Source organism: Helianthus annuus, chromosome 6 (genome assembly GCF_002127325.2).
Source record: "Helianthus annuus cultivar XRQ/B chromosome 6, HanXRQr2.0-SUNRISE, whole genome shotgun sequence".
NCBI lineage: Eukaryota > Viridiplantae > Streptophyta > Magnoliopsida > Asterales > Asteraceae > Helianthus > Helianthus annuus.
The window spans coordinates 66,824,884-66,836,532 of record NC_035438.2 but is presented as its reverse complement, the minus strand read 5'-3'; positions in this window follow the sequence as shown (position 1 = coordinate 66,836,532).

The window sequence follows — 11,649 nt, the reverse complement described above, 5'->3', positions numbered from 1 at the left end:
AAACATCAAGTTAATAATTAAAAAAAAACATACAATTTAACCATCAAAATATTCATAATTATAATATCTGATATCAGATCATACTTAAATGTCGTTGTTAAACTGAGGTAACTTGATTTAATATGATCTTCTATTCCGAAGACACGTATGTGAAGTGTAACATATCACCAAATCTCAACTTATTCTCAGTCATAAACTTTCGCCAACCGTCCAACGCATAACGTGGCTTCAAATCATTTAACTCCGACTTAACATCATAAACCTCCACAACTCCAACCATGTTTTGAACTTTCAAAGGATGAAGATCAACAGAAAGACCTGCTCGTCTGGCAACTTCAACAGGAAGACGCTACATGTATTATGTGGAAAAAAAATAATAGTCAGACAAATAAACATAAATCATTAGTTTGTTATAAAAAACGGTATACCAGCCTATAGTTTCCTTTGCGATCAAAATGAAAGAACTCAGGGTCGAGAAGATGTCCAGTATGTTTTTTTGCAGTCTTTATAATCTTATTTCTACAGATAAGCTTTTTCTGAACATTTGCGGCTTTCTTCCCCTTGATGAAAAAGTAAACATATACATGTGAATTAAAGGAATGTTGAATATATGAACAAAAAAAAAACAGTTTATATAAGATATACTGATTAAGTGGCGAGTATAGATACCTTAACTTTATGAGCAGATGAAGAACATCCAATATGATCACTTGTGTCGACAGGTAAGGCAACATTTCCCTTAGTCATATTCTTGACCGTCTTCTTACTCTCAGAAGTAACTTTACCTTTCTTCTTAACCTGTTGTCATATAGTGACTTTAATAACTATAGTAATATAACAATCTTTAACACGGTAAACTTACATCTTGTGTTTTATTCAATCGTGAAGACATGCATCTCTTCGAGGTGCATTCGGCATTCGTTCATAACTTCTTCTAAATAATACATTATTGGATAAATGTAACATCAGTAAACAGCATTACTAATAGTTGTACAAACATTAAATTCTTATATGTGTTAAATTAAAAATAAATAATTTTAATAATTTAGTAAGTACCTGAGTAACAGTTCTTCCTTCACCTACAGACACAACTTCTTCATCCTCATAGATGTCCTGGTCAACATTAATGAAATAATTAATATAATGCTAAAATAATTAAAACTTTTACTGCTAATGCTAAATACATACGTACCTTGAATGCATTCTCAACATAATCAGCCTTCGATATCTCAAGTACACTATCATCATCAGATTCAACTTTCTTCGAAAAGCAAATCTCAATCTCATCTCTATAAACTACTACCTCAAAAACAACATCATCAATTCTGCTAAACACAAGCAAATCATCCTCAAGTATCCCAACATCCTTGCACATTTCAGGCCATCCTCTAGCAAATACAAAGTTTGTATCAACCTTAGACACCTCAACATTCCAATAGGAACCCTTATAACAGATTTGAAATTTGCCACTTGGTGGGCTGTTTACATAAAACTGTTTAATGAAGCAGTCTTCGATTACCTGCATAAAATTAAAAATAATGAACACTATATGTGAAGTATGTAACTTATGAGAATAAGTGCTGACACGTTTAAGATGCAAAAGGATTGAAGTTAAGATCAATAGTCATAACGTAAAACCAAATCTTGCATAACGATTAAACGTGAAACAAGATTCACCACACATCCCATCAACAAAACATGAAAGTTCAAACCCAAAATCACCTAACGCTTTAAAAACCAACAAAGTATCCCTCGGCAGATTGAGATCTTTAACAACATTGTCCCAACCGTTAGTTATTATCGGTGTTGAATTTTCTGTTCTGACCTTCATAACCCATTTTTTTACCAGACTCATGATAGATTCGCAACTTATTTTTTTGCCAACAATCTCCCCAATTTTGATTAGCAAAGGCTATAGGTACATCCTGTATATAATTTTTAAGTAGTGTAAGAAAATATAAACCATAACAACTGTTAAATATATATCTCAATAAAAATAAATTATGTATATAAAAACATTTCATACCAGTTTCAAAGATTCTGGGTTATAAAGAAACTTGACAAATGTAGTATACATGACAAAACCTGAATCAGTAAAGATGTTAAAACATTGAAATTAAAAAGTTGGCTTCGAAGATGAACATTAACTTTTTGTATTAACAGAGTATCTACTGAAATTAATCATAGAAACAGAGTATGAGTTAAAATTTTCTGCAAATAATAACTATTTTAATATGTTATCAACAAATGATTCAAACACCTAACTAAACCCTTCTTAAATGTATAGCAATAAACATAAAATCGTATTTGTAGCAAGATAGGATTTGAATTTTTTTTTAATTAAAATCGGTTAAACAATATAAAGTATTACAATATGAATTTACATACTAGTTATTGAAGAAAAAACAACAAAACCTCCAGTGATTCAAGTGTAGAAGACGGAGAATAAAAAAGTTGAAACCCTAGAAAATGACTGGGAAGAAGAGATTTTTGAAAGAAGTCAGATGATAGATGTTTAACGTGTAATGATGCTAAAGAAATAATGACGGTTGTGTTTTCGTTTTCCCATATTTTCAACAAATGAAAAATATTTACACATAGACCCCTTTTTGAATTTGTTATTTACATTTACAAACTTAATAAAAGATGTCTAACAAAATGTGTTTGGAAACCTTTGTTGGTCGTTGGAAACAGTGTAAGTCAAACAGTTGTTACATAAACAGAAGTTATGACAATAGATGATAACTTTCAGCAGTTGTTTTATTTTTAGCTAACATCTGTCCACGTCAGAACCTCTGTTATCATAATGCATGACAGTCAGCAGTCAGCACTATAGTAAATGAACAGTCATTAGGAAAACAGAAATTATGATAACAGACGGTACCATTTAGCAGTGGATGTGTTTTTAGGCAAGCATAAGTTTCAAAAACAGTTGTTTTCAATCAGTGTAATTCAACAGTGGTAAGTCTAACATCTGCTATTAGCCCAACCACTGTTAGGAATGACTGAAATAATTAAAATGAAGATGCGACAACAAAGATTAGTACTATTTAAATTTATGTCATTTAGTCAACAGTGGTAAATCAAACAGTCGTTAGCATACACAGATGTTTAATCATCAACAGATTCTTCAAAAAACTACTATCAATGATCAAATTCTGAACATTTGTTTTATCTTTGCACTCATCTGTTCACCATCAAAGATTAAAACTATTTAAATTTATGTCATTTAGTCAACAGTGGTAAATCAAACAGTCGTTAGCATACACAGTTGTTTCATCATCAGCAGATTCTTCAAAAAACTACTATCAATGATCAAATTCTGAACATTTGTTTTATCTTTGCACTCATCTGTTCACCATCAAAGATTAATACTATTTAAATTTATGTCATTTAGTCAACAGTGGTAAATCAAACAGTCCTTAGCATACACAATTGTTTCATCATCAGCAGATTCTTCAAAAAACTACTATCATTGATCAAATTCTGAACATTTGTTTTAACTTTGCACTCATCTGTTCACCATCAAAGATTAATACTATTTAAATTTATGTCATTTAGTCAACAATGGTAAATCAAACAGTCGTTAGCATACACAGTTGTTTCATCATCAGCAGATTCTTCAAAAAACTACTATCAATGATCAAATTCTGAACATTTGTTTTATCTTTGCACTCATCTGTTCACCATCAAAGATTAATACTATTTAAATTTATGTCATTTAGTCAAAGTGGTAAATCAAACAGCCGTTAGCATACACAGTTGTTTCATCATTAGCAGATTCTTCAAAAAACTACTATCAATGATCTAATTCTGAACATTTGTTTTATCTTTGCACTCATCTGTTCACCATCAAAGATTAATACTATTTAAATTTATGTCATTTAGTCAACAGTGTTAAATCAAACAGTCGTTAGCATACATAGTTGTTTCATCATCAGTAGATTCTTCAAAAAACTACTATCAATAATCAAATTCTGAACATTTGTTTTATCTTTGCACTCATCTGTTCACCATCAAAGATTAATACTATTTAAATTTATGTCATTTAGTCAACAGTGGTAAATCAAACAGTCGTTAGCATACACAGTTGTTTCACCATCAGCAGATTCTTCAAAAAACTACTATCAATGATCAAATTCTGAACATTTGTTTTATCTTTGCACTCATCTGTTCACCATCAAACCAACCCCTGATGATATTAAACTTCTGTTGACTTACCAATAATTAAACTAATTCAAACTAAAAAACTAAATAAATAAAACTAAAAGGCAACATAGATTCATAAGTTTAAAATTTATTCATTTATTCATGACATTAAAAGTCCAAAAATTACATCACATACTGAACAACATTAAAATTCAAATCTAACAATAACAGCAAGAATGAAGAAACTTTAGCTTCAACTCCATCGATTGCTGAACCTCTCGATGTATGTCCTTCAGCATCGCCATGAACTCCACGTCTCTATCACCGCACTCTATATTACTAACAACACAAAGCTCACGAACGGAAGTTGAAGGCATGCGCATAAGATCTCTGGAAACCTGTTCTCTAGTGAGCAGACCAACCTGCAATCCATCAAAACATCTCTTCAACTCTTGAAGAGTAGCCTTGTCTTCATACACCTGATCCTCGATTTGCCTGACAAAACGCTGCTTGAAATCATCTGATTTTGCATCTGTGAATGAGGCCATTTGAATAAACTATATAACTTGATTTTCCTGAAAGTATGATATCTTCTTAGGAAAACGTGATGAAAAAACAGGTGAAGTGACTATGAGTTTATATACTGAACTTTGTAATTATGAAAACGTGTAGATTTAATATATATAAACATAATCTGCTTCATTAAACAGTCTTTTAATGCAAAAACTAATTCAAAACCCCAACTTTTATGGGAAATCCGTAAAATTAAATACCAAGAAACCCAAGGGATAAAATATCGAAATTCAAAGAACAAAAGCAGATTATGAAAATTACAATTAAACGATTCATTTTCCATGTAAACGCGTTTTTTAAACTCTATAAAAAACCGCTGATTTGTTTTGATTCAAAACATCAACAACTCGTCCTACAAATCACTTTCTGCCAAAAATAGTTCCAAATCAGAAAACCTACAAAAAATCTACATGGCAAAGTTCAGTTTCTACCACTGGTCAGACACCAGCGATCTTAAAACATAATTCTCGATGTGGTCACTCAAAGAACAAAGAACAAACCAAGAAGTAAACAGGAAAGTCGACATAATCAACAACACTAATAACAACAAAACCTGGAACAACATAGCATTGCTCGATGAAGTCCTCCACTCTCCTCAATCAGACTTCCAGAAGAATGCAGAAGAGTTTCTTACACAACTTCTAGAACAGGATCAGAAAATCTGCAACATGCTAACTGACTTGAAATTAAAAAGAGAGCATGAAATCACATGGAGAAAGGCTAGAGTCTACGAAATCTTAGCAAGTGTTAATCCTAGCGTGTAATACTTTATAAATATTTCATTCAAATTCAATATTTTTCTCTGTAGTAGTTCATTTTAATAATATAAACATGCATCTTAACAGTTAATAAAAAATAAGAAACAAACCTAAAATGCAAAGATCTCTTCTCAACTGGTGTAGCACAACTGACCTTTTCACGATAGAAGATACATATCGTCGGTTGAAGTTACAACTCTCCCATCAAAGAATGTAACACATGCAACTTTTCATGATGTTGCAACAATTATATTGCAACATCGACATTGAAAGGTTGATGTTTGATGGCCAACATCATTGATACGACGATGCTGGAACAATGATACTGGAACGATAACATGTAAACAGAATCATCAACCATTCGAACAAAATTGTGTAATCGGAGAATAGCGGCTAAATCATGAGAGTCGAGAAAGATGCATTTGAGAGAGAGAGAGAGAGAGAGAGAGAGAGAGAGACGCTTACAGATATCAGCGAGAGAGATTTGAAGGTGCAACCAGATAATTATGTCTTATTTATAGAATGGTTTGAATTTTGAATTTTGAATTTTGAATGTGGAGCCAGAATTTGAATTGGAGAAGATGTTGATTAGAGAGAGTAATTGATTGAAGAAGATGATATGTTATATATCTGGAGCCACTGTAATTTTGATTTTTGAATTTGGAGCCATAATATTGAATCGTCAGAGATTTTGAAGTTTGAATTTTTAATCATCAGTGGTACAGTGGTTCGTATGAGATTTTGAATGGGCAGACCTTTGCAATCTAAATGTGGGCCAACTTTGAATTATAAAGTCTTTTAATATTAGGATTTATGATATAATAATGAGATAAAAAAAAGCTTGTTGGACATGCTCTCAGGCTGACACATCAGCTTTTCTTATGTCACTTGAATTTCTCCTTTTATAGAAAGTATAGATAGATATAGATTATGTACTTGTATATCAGAAAGATTTCAAACCCTTCACCGATCAAAAAAAAAAAAAACATTAAACACATTCAAGATATCGATGAGCGAAAGATATGTTTAGGATCGATGGGTTCTTTTCAGTTTCAATATCAAACTAAAATGTAATACAAAATAACTAATTACAAAAAGACAACAAATGAACAAAACTTTTGACTGAAATATTACCTTAATGTTTTTAATGAACATATTATTATAATTGACATACAAAAAGACAACAAATGAACAAAACTTTTGACTGTTTTCGGGGTTTTTTTTTTTTTTCATAAAATACTACCTTAATGTTTTTAATGAACATATTATTATAACTAGTTTTTTTGTCGTCGCGCGTTGCGGCGAAACCGAGCAAATGATAATGTAAAACAAATATGATTTGAAAATAAAGCATTAGAACGGTTTAGTTTATCATCGTACTGTTTTATAATACCAAATAAATACTTTATTATAAGTACCATTTCGTTTTTAACAAAACTTATAACGGAATGTCCGGGAAAATTAATCATAACTACGTACTTAAGTTTTAAGAAAAAATTATAAACGTATAATATTAAAGAAGTATCAAATTAATCAATAATACGCTCTAAAAAAGAAAAGAGAATTATTAAAAAAACGGTATAGGAAGTATATGATTTAAAAAAAGGAAAAATAATTAAAAATATGTGATTAAAAGTAAAAAATAATAAAAAGCTATATATTATTATAAAACTAAAATTACTATTCATCATCCTTCAATAACAATATATACTAGGGTGTTTGACCGCGCCTTGCGGCGGTACATTATCGCGAGGATTAGATCGGTATCGGTTTGGTTTCTTATAGTACTGGTACGATATACTTGCACTAAGTATAAAAATCAACACGTGTTTTACATCAATCGAAACTATAAAAATGAACACCAGTGCCGACACCAATGTTCGAATGGTATCGATCGGTTCAGATCGTCACGGTACTGGTACTGGTACCGATATTCATATACCGTCGCAGAAAAGTTCGTAGAAGTCAAAATTATCTAAACCTAAAACAATAAAAATGAATATAGGTACCGCTATCAATGTTGTTCGGTATGATACGGTGTAAGAAAGCGAACCTAATAAAATAATTACCGTTACTGAAAATTATATTTTTTGTATGGTTCCGTTATTATTCATGAAGCCATAAAAATGAATACAACTACCGCTACTGCTCTTGTTCGGTATGTTATGGTAGCGATATGATGTCAGTTTACCGAAAGCAAAACACAATAAAGTTAAATACCGACATCAATACAAATGTTGTTTGAAAAAAAAAATAAATATAGAATGCAAGTTATTATGGAAAAATCAAATTATGAATAAGATTATATTAAATAAATGAATAAATACTTCAAGATAATAAATTACCATTTATCATCGGCTTCGGTTTGGTTAGTACGACAGCAACACAGTATCCATATTCAATATAACGTATATAGAAATGTTGAAAAAATAAACATATTTGTGAAGTTAGATTTTTTAAATAAGTTAACGAACACAACTTATTAGGAAAAAAACAAATTGAATAATCAATAAATTTTTATTAAGAAAGTTTATCAAAAAATTGAATGCTCAAAAAATAAAATAAAAAATAAACAAATACTATTCCAACACTTTGGTAAAAAAACGGTACCGGAAGACGGAAAATGGAAACCGGTATCGGTTCCGAATATACCCGGTATGGTATCGGTTCAGTACCGGTACGGTACCGGTATTTGAGGATAAAACCAGTACTGTACCGGTATCAAAAATGTCAAAAGACGGTACCGAATTGATACAAAAAATGTACCATGTTTGGTAAATTCGGTATCGATACCGGTTCAGTACCGGTACCCAATACCATTTACTCATCTCTAGGTGATGTTGTTATAATATTAAAATAAGAAAATAAAAGAAAAAAAACACTAAAGTAAAAAACTTTAAAAAAAAGGAAAAGAAAAAAGAAATCAAAGAAAAAAAAGGGAAAAAATGTAAATAGTACTATTCATCAACACTTTCGATTCATATATATAATATAATATAATATATAATATATATATAATTGACATAAAAATTGACTAAAGTCTATAGGACATGTCTACTTTGGGTGTAACAAGTTAATTCAATTGCGAGCTCGTCTATGCTTGAGAACGGTTCGTTTAATTTATTTGAACTTGAGTTTAAGCTCGACTCGTTTTAAACAGGGGTAAGGCCGCTATGGTCCTTGGGGTGGCGGGCACCCCCTTGAAATTTTTAATGTATTATTTAGGCAAAATTCTGATTGCACCTCTTGGAAATATGATAAAACCCTCCGATCACACCCTCAGAAAATAAATTATGAGTTCGTCACTGATTTCAAACTCTATTTGTAGAGCTCGAGTTTGGCTCGATTATTATTCATTAAATATTTGGTTATTTTATTTATATAATATAATATAATATAATATAATATAATATAATATAATATAATATAATATAATATAATATAATATAATATAATATAATATAATATAATATAATATAATATAATATAATATAATATAATATAATATAATATAATATAATATAATATAATATAATATAATATAATATAATATAATATAATATAATATAATATAATATAATATAATATAATATAATATAATATAATATAATATAATATAATATAATATAATATAATATAATATAATATAATATAATTATGTGTGTATATAGTGGTCCTTTCACTAACAATGAACCCTTTTAAATTTAGGGGCTGTTTGGCAACATCTGAATCAATAAGTGCTGAATGAATAAGAGGTCTGAATGGGTAAGAGGGTCTGAACCAGTAAGTGCTGAACCAATAAAATGCTGTTTGGTTGCACATCTGAATGATGTGTAAAATGACATTTTTACCCCTGAACAAAACAAAATACCCAACAGGTTTTAAAACCAAAGTTGTTCTCTGTCTCTCTCACTTCCCCATCTTCAAACTCTCTGCTTCTCTCTTTAAAAACTCTCTGCTTCTCTCTCTAAAAAGATCAAACTCTCAGCTTCTCTTACTCTCTCTCTAATGAAAGAACCCAGGCTCAAACTCTCTGCTTCTCTCTCTAAACAGCGGCGGCTGTGGAGCTCCGATTGAGGGGGATGGCGGCGGCTGTGGAGGTCCGGTATGGAGGACAGTGACGTGGAGGTGTGGAATGGAGGTGGCCGGAGGTGTGGAGGAGATGGAGGGAGGATGCGGTGGAGGTCCAGTGTGGAGGAAGGAGGTGGCAGGAGGTGTGGAGGAGGGCAACGACGGTGGAGGTCCGGTGTGGAGGAGGTGGCAGGAGGTGTGGAGTGGAGGTGGCAGGAGGTGTGGAGGAGATGAAGGATGAAGGATATGCAGGAGGTGTTAGGGCACAAGGGTAATAAACACTATCCAGATCTCAAAAGGTGCTGAACCATTCAGATCTGAATGGTTTCATTCAGATGTTGTTATTTGCTGAACCAAACACCTCCATGTCTGAGCGATTCTGAGCCAAGCCTCTTAATGGCTCCATTCAGACCCAAACAAACAACCCCTTAGTATCATGGTGGTCATCGTGATATTCCTTTAGTTTCAACTCTTACGACTGATCAACAATTTCTCAACTCAATTTCATAAAATATGTTAAGTACATCTTTAGCTACTTATAATCAAAATTCACAACTTCCGCATATTTCACTACGTAAATTTTCTAGTCTTTCGTTAAATTTCCAAATTATTTGTGACAACCCTCGTATTTGCATGTATCCGTACGATTATTTAATGATAATTAAAGTGCTTAGTGACTGTGTTGAATTACTTAACTGTTTCCTGTTACTGTGTCATACTTACATGTGCGTGTTAGCATACTAGTAGTATGCAGAAAACTTGACTAAATGGTACTAAATATTTTCCTATGTGTTAGGAATTAATTGTGTTACAAAAATATATGTATAAGACGCCTTACGGAACAATTAAACAACTTAACGGAACAGTATCCGACCGAACAACCGGACATTACCCGGGACACCAAATATTTGTCAAACACATTATTTAATTATTTTTGGCTAGTCATGATCCCCGAACACCATAACACCCACTAGAATGTCCACTAACTAACACATGTAACCATATACTTAGACTTGAACTATTATTTACTTCTACCATCAAAAATGTTTCACTTAGCCCCCCCCCTCATTGTTCACGGCACCAAGGGGCCCCACACCCAAGGATTTGTTTAAAATCTTCTTCCAAATCTTCCAAAATATTCACCCTGGACTTTGTTGAGATTTGATTGGATATGGGGATTTACATGTATGGCCAAGATCACACACTATCATTCACAATCTTCACTCTCTCTCTTCACTACTCTCTCTCTCACTTTCGGCCTCCCCCATAACCGAACCCACCATCACCCCTCAACATCTTCATCTCCTCCAACATCAAGTGCCACTCAAAGCTTCAAAGTTGATCCATGGAGGTTGCAAGTTGAAGGACTTTCTAAGGAGCTTCTTTCACTTGCTTTTCACCATCACCTTCTCCATCTTCTTCACTAAGAATCATCCCTAGCTTTAAGCTAGTAGTAAGTTCCTTATGTCACCTTTGTTCATCTTGTCTCATGATTAAAAGATGTAATATGTTAAATCTACAAGAACACTAAAAAAGGGTTTAAACAAGAAGATGAAACATGATGTATTTATGTTAGTATGATGTTATCTTGAGATGTTACTGATTTCTTGCCGATTACTTGTTAATATGGATTACTAGAAATGTTGTTGATCATTATGCATGTTAACGGAACCAATATAACTCGCTTTAGAATGTTAAAGCTGAAAAACAGAAAGCTGTTTAGTGATTACAGCCAACTTCAGTTGGCTGTAACCGAACCTTAATAAAGCGAAAAATGTAATTTCTGAAGCCTAGACTTATATATTATGAAATACGGTTCTAATGGCACCGGAATCGTAATTTTTTGACTTCGTTTACTATTTTTAAAGACCCGATTTGTAACAGCAGCTAGAGCTGCATTTTTACAACAGAAAATGGTCGAAATGTTTTTAGTCATAAGTTGAGTTCTGTGTCGAATCAGCCCATGAAATCTGCATAGTAGATGGACACTGATGTCGTAGTAATTGTCCCACTAGAATTTCGTCAATCCGACTTACAATGAATTTTTAATGAATTATTCCGTAGACTGCAGTCAGAAAAAGATAAATCTGAGTGCAGT